Genomic DNA, 19924 nt, shown 5'->3' with positions numbered 1-19924 from the left:
AACCAAGGCTGAATATAACTTTTGACAAACATATCTCCTCGAGCTACCAAGATTTCTTTTGCAGATGGTATACCCTGTAACCTTTGCTTTCAGTATCGTAACCAACAAAAATGGGGCGATGATAAATTTTGAGTGTTTCTGCCTGTGCGGCAGCATCCATTGCCATTGAAAAGTCCAAGATTTTAAAAATCAAGGACTTGCACTAGTTCCAGTAGGCACTAGCGCTCGAAAATTAATTAATGCCAAGTACAAAAATGCATTTAATAACATTACCATCATTTTTTAGCTTTGTGTTTATGGCACCAAAGCATAAGCTAAACAACCAAAAACGCGCATGTGATCAATAGATGGCTTTCTATCATGCCATGCTTCACAACAAGTCATAGACTGCAAGGCTTTGGTAAGACACCTATCAAGTACATAAGTAGCACACATGATAGCGTCAAGCCAAAACAAATGTTGGAAAGCTTAACTCTTGACCATATATCTTGTCATCTCCTTAAGCAACCTATTTTTGCTTTCAGTATCGTAACCAACAAAAATGGGGCGATGATAAATTTTGAGTGTTTCTGCCTGTGCGGCAGCATCAATTGCCATTGAAAAGTCTAAGATTTTAGAAATCAAGGACTTGCACTAGTTCCAGTAGGCACTAGCGCTCGAAATTTAATGCCAAGTACAAAAATGCATTTAATAGCATTATCATCATTTTCTAGCTTTGCGTTTATGGCACCAAAGCATAAGCTAAACAACCAAAAACAGGCATGTGATCAATAGATGGCTTTCTATCATGCCATGCTTCACAACGAGTCATAGACTGCAAGGCTTTGGTAAGACATCTATTAAGTACATAAGTAGCACACATGATAGCGTCAAGCCAAAACAAATGTTGGAAAGCTTAACTCTTGACCATATATCTTGTCATCTCCTTACGCAACCTGTTTTTTCTTTCATCAACACCATTTTGTTGAGGTGTATATGGCATTGTACATTGGTGTTTTATCCCACGATTAGCCACAACTGTATTAAACTTGTGAGACATATACTCTCCCCCTCGATCTGAATGGAGGGTGTCCAATACATTTAGAGACATTTTTAGCCATAGCCAGAAATTGATGAACACTTCGGACTTATCTTTAAGCGGACACACTCATGCATGCTAGGAGTAATCATCAATGAAAATCACGAAGTATAGGTAATTGTCTAAGGATAGAGTTTGCATAGGTCCACAAACATCAGTATGCACAAGTTGCAACCTGCATGTAGCCCTTACTAAGTCATCCTTTTGAGACTTTGTATGTTGCATCTTATAAAATACACCCTTTACAAATATGCTTAAAGGGTACTTCAAGAGGCAGTAAAGAAAAAACAATATTAGTTTTCTTTAAATACAAAAAACTGGCAAAATTCAAATACTCCAAACATGCATGCCAAAGTTTTGTATCTGAAACAGCCTTTGAATCCACAGTTGCACTTGCAAAATTATAGCCACACCTGTTATACGAAGTGAGTTTATATAGCCCACGACACTAAATGGCAGATGTAACTACTTCATCACCAAAACTGAGATTATGAATTATACATCTGTCATCCATAAATTTGACAACAAGACCAGAGTCTTGTAAATGAAATTTAGACAAAAGGTTCTGTTTGATTCCTAGTCCATAAAGTGCATCAACAAGTGTGAAAGAATTGTCGTTCCTACAGTTAGCACAATCTTTCCAACTCTCTTGATCGAATAAAAGGCATTGTTGACACAAGTGGCTGTATTTTCATGAGGGACATACTCGATCGAGAGAGGTAAGTCATGATGTGAAGTAATGTGCTTTGTAGCACCACTATCAAAGTACCACACATGTGAATCTGCAACAATTGATATACATGCATCATGGATAGAAGGATAATAAGTACACTCTGCATCTAGATCAATATGACAATCTCCTTCCCGATAAGATTCTACAATAGCTGAACTTGTAGTGGATCCAGCCTCTTTCATCTTGGCCTCTTTTGCCTCCAACTTAGGACATTGCTTTATCAAATGATCATTAGCCTTGTAATAATAATACATCTTTTTCTTACCCTTTTCACCAAAATTCCTCGACGAGGTTTTCCACTAATTGAAGAACCACGAGAAGTGGCTACATTGCTATTACCACCTTTTCTTTGAGCAACAAAAAGGGCATGTTCAAATGCAAGCTGTTTAGCCCTATTCTTTCTTGAAAGTGACTCTTGCAACAACAATCTGCATAATACATCAAACTTGATAGATTGAGCGGTTCCGTAGGTCATAAGTCTCCAAGTACTAGCAAAAGTGTGGTAAGAATCTAACAATGCATCGAGAACAAACTGCACAAGTGAATTACCAAAAATGACTTCGCTACAGAAATGACTTGCTCATTAATATCCTTGATACCAAGAAGGAAAGCATCCATATCATCTTCCTCTTGCATAATTAATTTTGGACTCTTAACTCTTTATGCTACAATGAAATTTTAGCCTCATTGTGACTTGCATAAAGATCAGTCAGAGTACCCCAAGCCTGTTATGCTAAGTCTGGGAAACAGAGGACAAAATTGTAGTAGGAACAGAGGCCGGAATGAACCCTAAGTGTTAATCGACCTACTTATGCTCACCCAAGCTCACCCAAATTCGGAAAGTGAGCAAACAAGTACTTGCTATGCTGGCGACTATGCCTGGGAGGTCACAACCTGCTCTGATATCAATTGTTGTAATTAGGGTTGCAGGGATGCATATACACCTTGGAGAAAATGAAGAAGCTCAAGGCACACAATGGATAATGTATTGCTTAGTGCACAATAGAGATATAAGTTAGCCCTAGAATGATGGGTGTACATACAATGCACGAGGGAAAAATCCTCCTAGTGAGTGAAAAAATACCCCCGTGGTCCTAGTGTATTCTCACACATTACTACCACATATATGGTAATAGATTTCCCATCAACATTCACTTATTTGCAATTATAATTTCTCACTTGCATCGGTATGGAAGTTTGGCCTTTATTGTTTGTAATCCTATGTGCAATTTTCCCATTGAATAAAGAGAAGTTTAATGGAGGGTCCGACTGTTCCGTCTTACTGGTGCTTTTTTCATTTCAGTTTTGTCTTTGAACTTCTATAAGTGTTTATCTTCTTGGTGTCCAACCCAATAACATCAATATCAAAACATAGCATTCTTTTATCGTGAAAGACAATCCTTGCAAACACTATGGACGACCTAAAAAGACATGCTAGAGATAGAGGTATTTTGCACAATACAAGATATGGATAATATCGTGCTACAAATAATAGAAATCAAGAAAAGGAAAAGGATAGGTTCCAAATGATGAAGCTTCTACTCTCAAAGCTGAAAATCTTTGAATACAAAAACATCTTATCGCACAGCATAGAGAGTTGAAGTGCTATTGCGAGGCTTCATAAGTATAAAAGTGTATGGCATCCAAGAATGTAGATTCATACATGGATTGCACCATGCATGAGAATATATCTAGGGAGTATGTATGAAACTCTTGGACCTAGCATGTGTGTACTTGGCTATCATGGTGTAGATGAACGAGATGTGATTGAGCACACACTTTTGATGGTAAAAAATCAGCACTTTTCACAAAGGCAAAGAATGGAAGCTCATAAAGATGAACCCTCCATCAATTCACATCAAGAAAAAAAGTTGAGAGGAATGCATGCTCTATAAAAATCACACACATTCAGTTGAAAGTTACAAAGGATAACAATCAAGTCATCATGGCATGTTCAGTCACGTATACATCCCATACAAAACAAGCTTCAATGCATGCATTTGATAGGCATGGTGTGGGAGAACATGTGGCTATATAAGTGGGTGGTCATGTAAATTCATTCAAAGTCAAAATTGCGATATTCAATGGTCGTTACTTCATTCAAAGGGGAATTCTACATCAACTAGGATCTCCATTCTCCTATAATTTGGACTTACAACACGCAATTGATACAAACAAAAACATGGAGCCCAAAGACTTCAAGAATGAGCATAAATCCATGAACTTTGATACATTCTATGGGGAGTATCATGCAAGCACTATGTTGGTATTTTTACTCAATCTTTTATTGCTTTTAACGATCAAACCTTTATCAAAACATCCACCCAGCTTGAGCTGGAGTCTACGAATTTGCTCCAAGGTGAGAAAGAGGACAATAGTGAAGGGGCCTTGTCTGGTGAGGGTGGGAAGAGAGCCTTTGTAGAGGGCCAAGCCGCCTTCTCGGCGAACCGTTTGGAGAGCACAATCCAAAGGGCTGTTGTAATAATATGTACCCTTGCCCCTGCCCCTCGATGGTTTTTCATGCAAGTATGCTTTGGAAAGGTCTAACTACGCATTTTTAGGTATTTGTTCTTTACACAATTCTTCCTATCAAATGTAGTGCAAACCATCACTCAAAGATAGAACACACTTGGGTATGAGAATGTGCTCCAATTTGTAGAGAAACTTTGCTACAACCCTCTTCGTTTTTTCTATTCGAAGGTGGCAAAGAGGAGAAAATTCATTCGAGGCTTACCTTTTGATTGATAAAGGGCATGGATTTGCGTCCTAAGGATATTTTACTAGAGCTTCTTGCTTTAGCCCTTACTGGAGGCATTGGGACTCCAGTTCGGTACTTGGGCTGTCAGGTTGGTTTGGACTTGTCTCCCCAGCAGTAGATTGCTCCCCTTCTCTTGTCTATCAGGAGAAGTTGTTACACTGGAGCTCAACACGACTTTCTTTGGCTGGCAGAGTAGTAGTTGCCAACCAGGTGTTGTTGGCCACTATGTGGTACATCACTTCCTGCTGGATCTTCTCGAGTTCTTGTATCAGCCAAGTAGAGAGGCTGATCAGGAACTTCCTTTGGTCAGGGCGTGACACTCAGATAGCCTGAGCCAAAGTGGCATGGCAAGTCATCACTCTTCTTTGTTCACAGGGAGGGCTTGGGATCATTGATCCAGCACAGCACAACAGAGCCCTTCTTGGGAAGTTCATCATCAGAGGACTTCTTCCAGGTGAGGAGCCCTCGCAGGAGTTCGTGCTACAGCGGTTTTGTGCTACGGTGCCTCGGGCAAGAGGCCCTTGGCAACTTCGACCAGATGGATCTTTACAGAGATGCGCAGAGTTGGTTTGAGCAGGAGACTGGAGGACCGCTTCGCTGTGAGTTTGCTTCGATCTTGGGAGCACTTGTGGCGTGGCTTGGAGCAGAGACAACCTACGTGCACGGAGGAGCGCCTATGGCAACCCCTCGCCTAGAACCCCATGGTTAGCACTCAAAGAGGCCACTTGGTTGGTAGTCAGCCTCAAGTTTACTGGGGTCCCATGGAAGCTAGAGTTCACAGGTTTGTTAGAGGAGGTGCAGGGTCTCCAGCTCTACATGGTATGAGAGGGATGCAGAGCATGTGCCAGGACATCTCAGAGTCAGTTCCAGCTGAGTGGCTCACGCCTCTTGAGCTAGTAGCACCCCGGTGGATCGGAGCCTTCACATGACTGGAGGTTCTCATCTCCGTCAGGGCCTGCTCAGAGACTGTCCCAGCCCTTTTTTTCGAGCTTCAAGGTGGGGGACGCCTTCAACGAGTTGTAGTAGAGGCCCCGCAGGTAGTAGAGGGATGCTTTCAGAGGATCCGAGTAGCGGGCATCTGTGGGAGGACTTGTGTCATAGACCCTGACACAGCAGCTCTTGAGACGGGACACTGGAGGCTATGGGCTTGGGAGGACGTTGTCCACTGGCATGAGTACAGTGGAATCCTGGTGAGTGGCTATGGAGGGATTCCTTCTCTTTTGCAGACCACCCAGGAGTCCCGTTCTTTCAGTACACTGTTCGACTGGGACGTCATATACTAGCAGCACAGAGAGAGGTCCGCCCCGCTGCAGCACCTCATTGGCAAGAGGAGGGTCTCGCAGCTGAGTCCTTGGCAGCATTTTGGGAGAGGTTGTGGGACTCCAGGCAGCCAAGGCGAGTCACCTTGTTTCAGTGGCTGATCGCACACAGCGCTACAACAGTTGGGAGTTGGCTAGTGCATAGTGGTCACTCGGCCGCATGTGCAGCTTGTGACCATCTTGTGGAGAGTCAGTGTCATTGTCTTTGGGATTGTCCCTCAACCCAGCAGGTGTAGCTACAAGTTCTTCGGCTGATGCTTGCTCTCTCCACGGCTCGCCAGTATACTTGGAGAGCAGCAGCTTGGTCCACCCTCACAAACCCGGCACTTCAGTTTGAGCTATCTTCCACCAGCAAGATGATAGTGATGCAGGAGGGGCGACCTACACTCCAGCCTACTACAGAGCTTACTCCACAGGAGTGGTGCAGTGAGAGAGAGGAGTGTTGGGAGCTCATCAGTGGCCTGACACTTTGGATCATCTAGCGGGCCCGTTGCTTCCACATCTTTGAGGCTCGCGCTGTGCCACCAGCAGAGACTGTTCGCGACTTTTGGCTAGAGCTGATCCACACTCTCACTGGGTAGCTCGAGGGACTACAGGGCAACTCCGACCGCATGCGGGAGCGCAGAGAGGCTTTCCTTCGACTCTGGCGTCGAGGGCCTTTCTACACCATGGTCCACGGTGTACTCCGATGACACTACCGACCACCTGTGTGGCTTTTCCCTCCCCCCATTTCTTGATTTAGCCCCATTGTACATATGTTGCTTTTTTAATTGGGAGAGGCTCCCACCATGGTTGTTGTAGCCTTCTCTTGCAGAGGTGGTTGTAGCCCTATGGGCAGTTTCAGTAACTGATAGAAGGATCTTTTTCTAGGAAAAAAAAAACACATCCATATGAAAGAAGTATTTTGATTTTTTTTCAAAACCTTGAAAAGGACGCTTTTATGTCCTATTAGGTTACCGAACTAGTATTGAGGATCAGCCCACTCTCTCTATGTTTAATGGTTGTGCAAATGAGAATTACATATCTATGTAATTGGCAAATGATTTGAGTATTCATGTTGGAGACTTGGGTCCTAAAATCGAAGCGAGATCTACTTTTGTTGAAAAAGAGGCTCAAGCTACAATACATATTCAAGACTATATGGATCATGAAAATTTTCTTGTTGCTCCTTCCAATGGTTGTGATATATTGCTTGGGATGTCATCGCACACACGAATAGATCCATGGAAGCTTAGGAAACCAACTTGGATCTCTTATGCAAAAAGGTCTTGATCATGTAATAGAGAAATTCAAATGGAGAGTGAATAAGAAACATGCTTTGGATGTGTTGAAAGATGAAATCACAAATGGCCTGATATTGGCCATTCTCTGCCTATCAAAAACAATTGTAGTCGAATGTGATTCATATGGAAAATGCTTAGGAGCAATTCGGAAATTGTGTAATGCACAGCTCTCTCTTTGCATACATGGAAACGAAGCTTGGATTCAATTTGTGCTCTCACAATTTGGATGCATTACCTATTTGGGACTTATTTTATAGTAAGACTGATCATTGAAGTTTGATGTATTTCCTTATCAAACAAATTTTTGGAGAATACTTATTTTCAAATCTTACAAATCCTAGAAAAGAAAAATGTAGTAGCCGATGCATTGTAGTGAAAGCCATACATAGCATACATCTAGAGCTATCACATCTCACAATGACTTGCGAGTGATGTGAAAAAAGTACGATATAAATGCTAATTTTGCGGCTATATGGTCTGATTTGATGCCTGGTCATTCACATGCTCCTTATGTTAGCAAAGATAGTATTTAGTAAAGGATACTCGCTCGATAATTGATTGTGTCACACTTCAGTTGAGACAAAGTTATATATGAGTGTCATGCTCTACTTTTATTGGCCATAGAGGAATAATGCCTGCAATGCATATTACATAGCAACACTCTTTTTGGCAAATTATGCAACAAGATATTTATGCACTTCTATGCATGCATGTTTTACTTGACAAAAATTTAAGTTTGATAGGCATAAGATACGGTTTAGTTCAACCTTTATCTATTCCTAAAGAAGATAAGGTCACATGGGGCCCAAATCTCGTGTAGTCTCGTAGAGGTGCAACATACGTCAAGGTCCCAGCTAGCTACAAAATTATCATCATGATAGGCCATAGTGCTTGCCAATTCATTGAGTAGTGCTTTTGAGATAGGGCTGATTATTTATTGATTATCCAAAGAGAGAGAAAGAGAGATCCATATACCAAAGAAGGCTAAATTTTCATACATAGAACTTGTCAATAGTTGATCATATTTTTCCAATTTAATGTGCTTGTAAAGCTAGCAAGGGAGAGAAGGGGGGGGAAGGGGGGGGGGGAGGCGGCGAATATGTCCATATTACTGTGATGTGCATCACCACAAGGGTTCTATATTGAATATACGGAGAAGACATATTCTATCGAATACACAGAGAGCACCTATTTGAGAAACTTACGCTACTTGCAATCCTCTCTAGGTCACTTAAGAGATTACAATAGTGTTAACAAGCATTCAGCATACACGCTTAAAGCAAAGGGCTAGTTATTGCACACATAAGTCACTAGAGATCTTTTTTTGTGCACGTCCCTATAATTTATACTTTGAACACTGCCTTGCTTACTTCTACTCCCTATCTAGAGATGTGGCACACTACTCTTTACTGCCGCATTCTTTGAAAATTACCTCAAGATTTCTAGATTATGCGGCATGCGTACTACTGAGAGGCTCTCTCCCTCTCTCTTAGGGCGCCGGAACGAATCGATCATGATTGCTGATCGAATGACTTCCTTTGCACATGCCTAGTCAAAGTAGAAAATCCAACACACACAGCAGCTTTTGCAGGAGGTTTTGTGCAGAGGCTATGCAAACGCTTTGCAGCCAGTTCTGCCAAATCCGGCCATCTGGGTTGGAGACGTTTCAAACGATCGATTCCTCTCAGCTTCTGCAAACGCTTTGCAGCCAGTTCTGCCAAATCCGGCCATCTGGGTTGGAGACGTTTCAAACGATCGATTCCTCTCAGCTCCCCAAAAGTTGCTTGATCCCAACATGAGTAATAATATAGGTGAACAGGGGGAAGAGAGAGAGAGAGAGTAGCTGCCATGCAAGTATACGAGGGAGATGCGAACTCCCCTGCCGACTGTTCAAGAGAGGTTTGCCCGTTGTACATGGCAAAAAATACACTTTTTGAAAGGAGCTCCCCAGATTCCATTAAAGCAGAGTGATCGTCCTTGAGTTGTAGATAAACTCTTAGCTTCTGATCACTGCTGGTATATCATTGTGCCTTCAACATTGGCTAATATACAGCAACATGATGACGTTTTGCATTTTGGGTCTCTTCTATCTATGAAATTGAGGTAGACATTTTGGCCAAAGCAATTACAAAAGAGCAACTAAGCAGGCTTGCACTCAAAAATCATGTCAAAGGACATTTTTGAATAACCTGCTTGTCCACTTCTTGCTTTGCATGCAAGTAACAGGCTAGAATGTGCACAATTCCAGCTGCCAGATTGAATTGGTACGAAGAGTATACACAATGACTTGTTTATTTCACACATTGAAGTTTACTAATATACCTAGATGAATCCAGGATATACCCAGATTCACCCTTGAAGGAAAGTGCAAGGTATAGACTCATGGTAGTCACCCACGAGACAATATAACGGAAGGAGAACAAGAGATGTATAAGCCTCTATAATCAAACCGATCGTCTAATAATCCAATACTGTTTTTGGTCATGCAGAGTGATGCAATCACCCTTGATCCATAATCATTACTAAATGATAGTATTATCTGTATCAAACCAAGGTAGATAGGTATGATAAATATGGTACGAAAAAAAAACTGTACAACTTATGGGTAATCACTACCAGTACAAAAAAATGTTAAATACTAATTACAAATAGGTGTACATGCATGCATATGTCTAAAACGTCCTAATATACACTCATGCATATAAGTAACAACCAGTAGGTTAAGTACTTATGCCAGTACGTGTATCTATACTAATGAGTGCATATAAGTAACAACCAGTACGTTAAGTACTTATGCCAGTTCGTGTATTTATCCTATGATATGGAAGAATGACAAAAACGAGTTTGGAATTCAACCTTGTATCAAACAAATGTATGACAATATTCATCCTCTGGTACAAATTCAAGAAAGACTATATTTAGAGGTTTCTCTCAAAAAATGACAACAAAGCAAGTGGGCCATTCGGTTGCGTGGACAAGCTACTACTACAACTCAACATCAGTCTTAGCTAGGGATCTACATTGGAAATCTTGTGAGCCTCTACAAGGACATGCATGATCATAGTTAGGGATCTAGCTTGGCAATTTTGTGAGCCTCTAGGACATGCATGATCATAGTTGCATATCCTCACTTGCACACTATAGTCACTTAAGCACATATGCATACGATCAGTCTCTCAGTGATTTATCAATAAGTGAGCATAATAAAATTTATGGGGATCCTTTTTGGCACTACTTGCCCTAGTTTCTAGTTGCTATGTAAGAGGCCCCAGGGTAACCCCATAGAGCATCAGTCAAGTATCAAGTACTTCTCATGACCAGTATCCGCATGGGGCATCAAGTGCCCACAACACCTAAGCATCTCTAGCATTTTTGCATCGATATCTTCATCACCAATAGATCAGCACCAACGTTTTCAGCCATAGCCCGATCACCATCAACAGCCGACGTTTGCATCAAATCAGTTCGCATATTCAACCTAGCATTTTGGCATCAGATCGGCCCTAGAGTTTTTGCAAGACATCAACATCAACATCATCATTTAGTATTCAGCACTTTCAGCATTGTAGCAGTTTGAGCAAGTAATTAAAGCAAGTACTTGCTCTGGCAACAAAGAACGGAAGCCAACCACCCGACATGCAGTGTTGTGTGTGTGTGTTCAATTTAGTTTCTCTTTCAAATGACGTAAAGTAGCCTTGTGTCTGTGTCAAGTACTAGATCCGAGCTAGAATCCTTAAATTCTTTTGTTGCACTTGAGACTCTCTCTCTCTCTCTCTCTCTCTCTCTCTCTCTCTCTCTCTCTCTCTTCTTCATTGTTCATGCACGTGTGACATATTCATCTCTTGTGCATGGGATGCTGAAATGGAATGTCATGTCTAAGGCTCACCTGTCTTGATTTTCATTTGCAAAAAGGCCCTACACACGAGACTCTGAAGCTTCAACCAACCAGCTCTCTCATAGGCTAGATCTGATGCAAACTCCCAAGCGTGTAAATCAAACGAGTAGTATAAGCCCCTTGCCATGTGTGTGTCTCCTAGTATAGGATGCCCACAAGCCCATAGGCTCCTATAGCTAGCCTCATAATCACAAGACCAATTTTTTCCCTCTTAGAGAAGAGCTTTTGTTCCAAAAAAAATCTCATCCGGTTAATATTAATGTTTTGTTATCATTAAAAAGTGCGCTATTACTAAATAAAAATTCATCATCTTGTGTATAGGTGATTACAAGTGGGTCATGCCCTATGTCATAGCCTTTTCATTCAACATCAAACCTTACATCTTCTAGACACTACTAATGAAAGCACTCCTTGAATCTAGTATGTATATTTGAAGTTTCAATCGTGTCAGCATCTGTCACAAATTGTACTTGAGCCTAGTATTCACGTGTAGTACACTGCTCCACAAAACATGACTACCAGCTTAGGATCGGATCGAACTAAGTATCTTAACTCCTCCTATCAAGATTAAATGTCTTGCATTATAGTGTATCGTCACCATGAAATATGTTTCACATCGTTTCTAAACAAAAGAAATGATTTCAACCTTCAAAGGTATCACTAATAGAGTGATATATAAATTGTTTGAAAACAACAAGCTATTAAGGTTTTAGAGCCTTTCAAAATCCACATGGCCACATCTTGGCCCCATGTTTCTCTATGCTCGTAGATTGAAATGTTTTGTAGTGAAACATGTTTTGAGGGTGAAAGGTTTTTGTCTTAAAACAATTGGTGAGGTCGTTGCTACAACGTGATATTCTCTCCACTGTTTGTAGTCAAAACAATAATTATAGGTAATATGTGCTCATTCCGTAATGAATAGAAGAATCCACTTCACAGCAGTATTGAGCAAATTTTATTCCCGAGACCCAACGATTATGAGTAGCTTATCTTCATGATTCCTCTAGACGATTATTATTTCTACATCTAACTCGATCATGGAGCTGCTCCATGGGGCATATATATATATATATATATATATATATATATATATATATATATATATATATATATATATATATATATATATATATATATATATATATATATATATATATATATATATATATATATATATATATATATATATATTACTCGTATTATGACTACTAAGCATGTTCAAGTTTGATTGCCCCTTCTTTTGCTAGAGTTTATCACGTCGTGGTTCGAGTTGCTTAGGTATCTTGATCTCTTCGAAAAGCGGGTGGAAGTGTGAACTATTCTGTTTGAACCGATTGTATTTGCCACCATCACTTGCAACCACTGAGAAAAACCTCACTCATTGGATGCGAATAATTAGGCTTTATTGGGTTCATTTTATTCACCTTTGTAAAAGTCAAAGGAAACGTGGAAAAGATAGAAACAAGAACGTGCAACGTAGAGGAAGAATATAATAGTCCACTTTACTCATGGGGTTGTGTGAATGAGTGACAGACCCCGGTGGCAGCCATGATTCTACATGTCTTATTCTCAATATTTTGTGAGTACTTTCTTTGATTACTTGTACAAACGTTGATACAATGGCAAAATGTTGAATAATAAGCACTTCATGTTGATGCTGATCTAATGCATGCAAAAAACACTATGTTCAGGTATGGGTCTGCAAAATACTGGTGCTAATGGAAAACGCTCATGCTAAAATTGTTGATACGAGGATACTGATGAAAAACACTATGGCTGATCTTCTTGTGCTCGGTGCTTGCTTCTTGGCAAGGAAAATGTTGGAGATGGTGCTAGTTGTTGAGGGCACTGGCTGTCCCCTATGGGTACCAAGTCATGGTGATCTTCTAATGCCCAAGGGAGAGCGATTAGGTTTACTTATATAGGGAAAAGGAAGGTAGGTCCAGTAATTATAATAACCCCACAACTTTACATAAAAGAAGCTTATCTATCAATAAAAGTGCTAAGTGACTTCAGGAACTATTCATACACCTATGATTAAGTGACTATTGTGTGCAAGTGATGGTATGAAACTATTGGCTTATCTGGGCATGCAGGTCCTCTGAAGGGCTCACCAAGGTGGCCAGACTAGATCCCTAACTAATATTGACTAACTAATATTGACGCTAACCTATCGTAGTAGCTTGGTCACATGGCTCAAGTGCAATGCGCACGTGACATCCCCCTGTTAAAGGTGAGACACAATTGCCAAACTTCTTCCAACGGATGCTTGTTGTACTTCTGATGTTGAATGCTTCTGATGCCTGTGGATACATAAACCAATGAAAACTCCTCCAAAACAGTGGGTACTATGGATGTAGTTATTGTTATGATGTACACACTGACCGGCGAAGTTAATAGGTCGCAAAATACCAGCCTTGATGGTAACTCTACCTTGCGATTAAGTACTACCATCCAAATAGTCCTATCATGAAAACATTGCAGGTGGAGATGGAAGGGAAGGGTGCTCGGAGGTATTTCTAATGGTTCCATGCCAATGGAAGCGGATGCATGCTACATGCAAATGTGAATGCAAAGAAGGTTGAAGATTCTTTCTCCAACTCCTTCCATATCATCGATAGAGGAGGTAAGCAAATCTGGATTTTTATGTATCCAATAGCGAAGTTCATACATGATGATGAGGTTAAGGGTCTCCAAGACATAGCGATGATGATGGGAGCACTCCCGATGCGCAATGGACTAAGGTTGGATTGGCTAATATCTATAGGCAACACATATTAGTCAAGGACAGGGATACAAAACTTCTTTCATATAGAGAACAAAAAAATATGAGAGTGGTTCCTTAGGTTCTGGATTCTTTTTGGGTTCTTGATTCTTTCCTTGAGTTTGGGAAGCCGAACTACGTCCAGAGCTCAAATACCAATGTGAGGTTCAATGGAAGGGATTAAGGATGTTAAATCAAATATAGTACTTCGCACAAACACAAGGTTACTTCACTTCACTTGAAAGAACTAAAATGGACAAACTAAGAAATAAATCTCTCTCTCTCTCTCTCTCTCTCTCTCTCTCTCTCTCTCTCTCTCTCTCTCTCTCTCTCTCTCTCAAGCTTGCCTTTCCCTTTATGCGTAGAGAGTTCTTGCCTTTGCCTATAGATGTGCAATCTCAAGGCAAATGACCACACTTTCCACAAATGTAACAATAGCTTTGCATTAGGCAAAATTTGGACTCACAAAGGGGCCCTTTAAGGAGTTTGACTTTACCTCTCTCTACCAAAACGGACGCATGGATAAATTTTTGCAAACAAACTCCAAAGTTGGCGGAAGTTTGACAGTTAGAATGTCCTTTTCAAGCTCTATCTACTGATATATAACACGCCATGAGATTCCTCATATTTTAGAAGATTCTTTTTTTGATTCACTCAGATTCTGACAGAGTTGTCACATCATAAGTGAATCAAAAAAAGAATCTTCTAAAATATGAGGAATCTCATGGCGTACTATATATCAGTAGATAGAGCTTGAAAAGGACATTCTAACTGTCAAACCTCCGCCAACTTTGGAGTTTGTTTGCAAAAATTTATCCATGCGTCCGTTTTGGTAGAGAGAGGTAAAGTCAAACTCCTTAAAGGGCCCCTTTGTGAGTCCAAATTTTGCCTAATGTGACCTCCTTTCAATATCCAATGTAGCATGTGTCTATTCATCACCTCTTGAAATTCGCACCTTGCCTTAAAAAAGTAAGACGGCTTCCTCCTCAATGAGAAAAGAGTTGTGATAGTCATTATGCCTTTAAAACCATCTCAAACTCCTGAAGTAGCTTTGTAATTAGCAAGGCAGCAAACTAAGTATAAGTCAATGCACTTTCCATAGCCAAGAGTTGATCATGGATAACTTTTTCCTTCATAGAAATAGACTGCATGGAAGTCAATCTCGAGAGAGTTTAACTTTCCAACAAGGATGATCGATCGCATAGTCAAGTCTCAATCAAACACATCTCCAAGCTTTGATCACATCTCACTGGTAGTTTCCAATGTTTGTACAAGCTCTCACAAAGTAGATCTCTTCCAACGAGTCCTTTGAGAGTGCATGCTGACTATCGACATGGCTTTTTCATTACTAAGTTCCAATCAACACAAGATTGAAGAACCTCGTCATCGTCAATTGGAATACACTTGTTTATTTCGAACCGCACAGGTCTCATCTCAGTGTCATCAACAATGTCCCACAAGCCTTTGAGTAGAAACCACAACCGTAGAATTGTCTTTGATAAGCTTCGCATTGGCATTTGAACACAGGCGAGACCACCTTCACATAATTGAGGTAAGTAGAAAGTGGCCTCCAAAGTGGGTAGTGAAACTAAAGGTCAACCTCCACCTCACTTGAACCTTCACCCACCCCAAGAGGGTTAAATAATTTAAGATTCCAAAGGATTCGTGAAGCATTAAAAAAAACATGGACTATGTAGTGTTAAATGGTGGCAAGACTTGAAGGGTTGGGGGGGGGGGGGGGGGGGGGGGGGGGGAGAGAGAGAGAGAGAGAGAGAGAGAGAGAGTTGGGAGTAAAGAAACTGTTGGGCAGACAATCGCAAGTGCACTTTCTCTAGGTCAAAATAACGTTTATATGACACTTTTTAGCTATTTAGCATATTCAACTAGCACAGGTTGAAAAACTTGGATATCCGATACATTTTATACAAATGGTATTGAAATTTGTCAGAGTTTGTACATTTGGATTCCATGTTTCAAGAGCTTTCCACTAATATATAACAAGGTTTCATCTGTACGTATGTACGGATTCTATCCGTACAGTACAGTTGTACAGTACGGCTCTGTACGTACGGATAAAATCCATACACGTTTTTCTTTTTTTTGGGTGGGCTGCTCTATTTTAGCCGATTAGGCCTCTGTTTTTTAAAAACGCCTTGTTGCGGCTGAGAGCGACTGGTTTTAGCAGAGATACAAGTACAGTGCAGTGTGTGCTCCTCTCTTACAGGTGCCAGCTTTGAGTGAAGTGTGCGGTTTGTAGTACTTACTACTTATTAGAGTCAGGACTTCAGACTTCAGTCTTGGATTATTATTATTCATTATGAATTTATTTTGATGCTCTTAGTTTTATGTGACCATGACAATAGACATCTGACACAATTTGGTTAGCTAAGCTTATCTTTGTGTTTTCATTGTTCAGTTAGAGTCATGGTTTATTGTTGATTTGCTAGTCTTTATTAGAAGTCTTAGTGAATGCATATATAAATATATGAAGTACTCTCAGTTTTAGGTTTTGTGAAAAAAAGTACGAATCTTCTTTACATACCTAAAACGAGCCTAAAACTCAATCCATTATGTACTACGTACCTTACACATTACGAACCGAATTTGTATCGAACACTACATAACTTATAACTACCTTAATATATAATACGACATAGACCTTGGAAATCTACCTCATGTTATTGTGGAGGTTAGCATACTTCAAAACTATGCTAATTAGCATTGTCCGGAAAAAAGTTTTTGTGCACGTTGTCATGCGATCATGTGGACAAGAAAAGAAAATTGGGAAAAAGATTCAATATTTGAATGCTTGTTCATAGGAATGGATTGGCAACTTGGAGTTGATGAGATTGGGATTTAATGAATGCCAAATATTGAGCTTGGATGGGTTTTGATCAAGTTTGGAACGACTCAAGTTCATTGTGGGAGTTGATTAACATGTATATCGGAAGCGGTCTTTTTAAAAGGGGATTTGGAAGTTTCTTTTGTATATGGTGATGCACTTGATGATATGTATGTCAAATATAGTGCCATTCAAAAAAAATTGGAAACCTCGCTTGAAGTTGCGACTCTGAGATCAAGGTGAGAGGTCTTGGACCACCCCGATGAAGTCCAAAAAAAGCCAAAAACACATGTATTTTGTGAGTTTTTAAAGCCAAATGGTTAGGGAGGCTTGGGAGACAGCCCACATGGCATGGCCTTTATCCCATATGCATTGTGGGAGCATCAAAGATCATGTTATATATAACAAAAGTGAACACACTTAATAGCATCACAAAAGGGAAGCTTCCCCTTGAGGAGCATCCCCAAGTCCATGGCTAGGGCAGCATGTGTATGACGATGTGGGTGGTGTAGCATGCATGCACATTGTTGGTGTTGGTGCCATCGCTGTCAATTTTTGGAGCTGTAATTGATGCCGTTCATGGACATAGGTTACATATTAGGGGCCGCATCGACCGGCCCTTAAGATTGATCAACCCTCTTGGAAGGTTTTCCCACCCTATTGGGGAGAACACTCATGGCTAGAAAGAAAGCTAAAAATAAACCAAAATTTTCCAACTTTTGGCTATTTTGGCCAAGAGAAACGAGGAGGAGAAGAGAGAACAAGTTTTATTGGATTATTATTCACATGTGTGAGAGAGTTTTGGAGATGGTAAGAAGGAAAACAAGAAGAAGGCTTTCACCGAGGTGAAGGCCCAAGGGGAACTCCTTGTTACCACTATCTTTGCTACATGCTCAAAAAGCTGCTTTACGAGATAACTTTCATCAAATTCTTCTTTATCTTCACCAATTGCTCTTAGAAAGAAGTTTTAGAAGAGGATCCAACATCTGTTAAGAGTTTTGGGAACCGATTTGTACTTGTGCAAGCTGTCAAAGCTTGTTATTTACTTTGAGAGATCATGTCAAGGTCTACGCCGACTGGATTATGAGCATACCAATGATTTGATCTACTTGTAAGATTTGGATTATGATTTTCAATTAATCTATTGTCTTTGGTTCCCACGTTCTTTTGAATTCAACTATGATTCTCTCTAATCATCTGCAAATAGATGAATTCTACTCTAATTATGATTTTTTATACTCTTAATGAAACTAGCTTAGCTCCTCACAACCAAAGACCTGATGCCTACTCTGTCTCCTCGTGAGCAACAATTTTATTGTCAATGTTCACATGCTTTCACCCTCTCTATCGCCACTTCCACACTGTCTCCACGCTTGTCCGAAGCTTGTTCTCTTAGTTGATAGTGCACGCTCAAGAGGCTCAATCTTTGATATCATGCCGAACATACATACATTGGGGGAGAAGAAATATGCGAGAGAGAGAGAGAGAGAGAGAGAGAGAGAGAGAGAGAGAGAGAGAGAGAGAGAGAGATTCACTAAACCAAGAACATAACTGATGTATTAAACAATTATCACAATGGGAGCTAGGGTTGCTTATATACTTTTCAATTGAATGTTCCTAATCAATTCATCATGTCAAATAAGTGAAAAATATCTAAAACCGAAAAAATAAATGAATACGCATATGGCATTCACTTGAGATGCATAACTTCAATGGAATACTCAAGTGTGTGAGTCACCTGTGTTGCTGCAGTATTTAGCACTTTTGTTGCTTCACCTTTGTCTAGGGTACTTGAGCACGCCACCCACTGTATAGGATGTAGGCTACATTTGGGTCTATAGCCCATTCTATGTCAAGTTGCCCATTGGGCCCTTTTATTTTTAGGACATTCCATTTACTTTTGTCGGGTTGTTGGGTGACTTGCCCAACCTCCACCTCCTACCCCTACATATGAAGGGCACAAGGGAGGCCTAGGTTATTATCTATTGATCTAACACTTATAGATTAGGTGTTTCAAATCCGGTCCATGGTGTGTGTGTGTGTGTGTGTTGGGGGTTGGGGGGGGGGGGGGGGGGGGGGGGGGCTCTTTCATTGTGAGAAGTACCCCTAGTTATCCTAGCGGTTTTCATTTGTTGCAAATTTTTTGTACTAGATCCTTTATTGGTTGCAGCATTAGCTACATTCTTTACAATGGGGAGTTAGCTTTATGTAGCTATGCCTTGTTCTTGCCGGATCTAACTTTCTCTTTGTTGCGGTAGCGCGTGCCGCAACCTTCATGAGATTGTATCATGTGGCATATCTCAAGGTACACCTATGCACACAGTTTTACCCTTCTTGGACTCGATGCATCGGTCTAGTACCGACTCGAAGCGTGTGAACATGCTAGAATTAGGGTTGAAGTTGCGTTTTCAATTAACTCCTCAAAATTGAAGGAGCATATTGGCTTGCGTTTTATGCTTTGGAGGATACTACATCCTGACAAGACACCATCCAATGGTGGTCCATGTAGTCTATTTGGGACGATTGATCTAGCATTCGGTAGCTTTGACTTTGGTCGGATAATCTATGAGCACCAATCGTTAAGAGATCCATCCTTTCAAGTCCGTGTTGTAGAGTAGACACAAGACGGGCACCACGTGCCAACAAAAAAGAACAGACTAAACAGACTTTTAGCACTTCAATAACAACGAATTAACTAAACTAAAAGAGAGAGATCACTCGCGACACTGAGTGGCGGAATTCCACCCCAGAGAGTATTGGCTCCAAACCTTGGTATCCCTTTCGATGTTTCTTTATATTGCATCAACACGGTACAATGCCGGTACTCGCGCTCTGCACCTTCTCACTGAAGCGTGCCAGAGACTGAGCCCTTTGCACTTATTGAAAGGCCCTTGGTCTGAAAAGCAGTTACATGAAAAGCCTCAAACTCAAAGGCATATGGTCCAAAAGCGCCAAAAGCTGTTAGCACGATTTACAAAAATCCGTAGAACAGCCATGTCAACAACGCAAACCACGGAAATCAAAACAAGCTAGCACGTCAGCATGTCAATGCAATTTGCGTAGCGTCCGTATTGTCGCCACATAATCAGCTGCTTTAATTTTAATGTCTTTGGGTTACTTGGGCCCCATCATACGGGGTTCCATAAGTTGGCGGGAACTTCTCTTTAAAAAATAGTCCACTCAGCAAGACTTTGCACGTTGGTAAAACTTCTTCTGTTGCTTCTGCTTCTTCACTTGAGGTTTAAGCCCCTC

General features: G+C 40.7%; 1 protein-coding gene across 12 annotated transcripts in view; it reads right to left on the bottom strand.

The window, feature by feature from the left end:
• LOC147432311 (uncharacterized) overlaps window positions 1-19924 on the bottom strand; it is a 141347-nt gene that overhangs the window by 110375 nt on the left and 11048 nt on the right. Inside the window, exon 4 of one of the 12 annotated variants that reach the window (XR_015185549.1) lies at window positions 1690-2239. The exons of the other annotated variants lie outside the window; for them this stretch is intronic. The gene's annotated coding sequence lies outside the window, so the exon portion shown is untranslated. Of the gene's footprint in view, window positions 1-1689; window positions 2240-19924 lie in introns of those variants that run through there. 12 annotated transcript variants of the gene reach the window in all.

Source organism: Adiantum capillus-veneris, chromosome 20 (genome assembly GCF_014529385.1).
Source record: "Adiantum capillus-veneris isolate H3 chromosome 20, ASM1452938v2, whole genome shotgun sequence".
NCBI classification, from domain to species: Eukaryota; Viridiplantae; Streptophyta; class Polypodiopsida; order Polypodiales; family Pteridaceae; genus Adiantum; species Adiantum capillus-veneris.
Note: the sequence above shows the minus strand (reverse complement) of the source record. Positions and strands in the feature narration are given on the sequence as shown.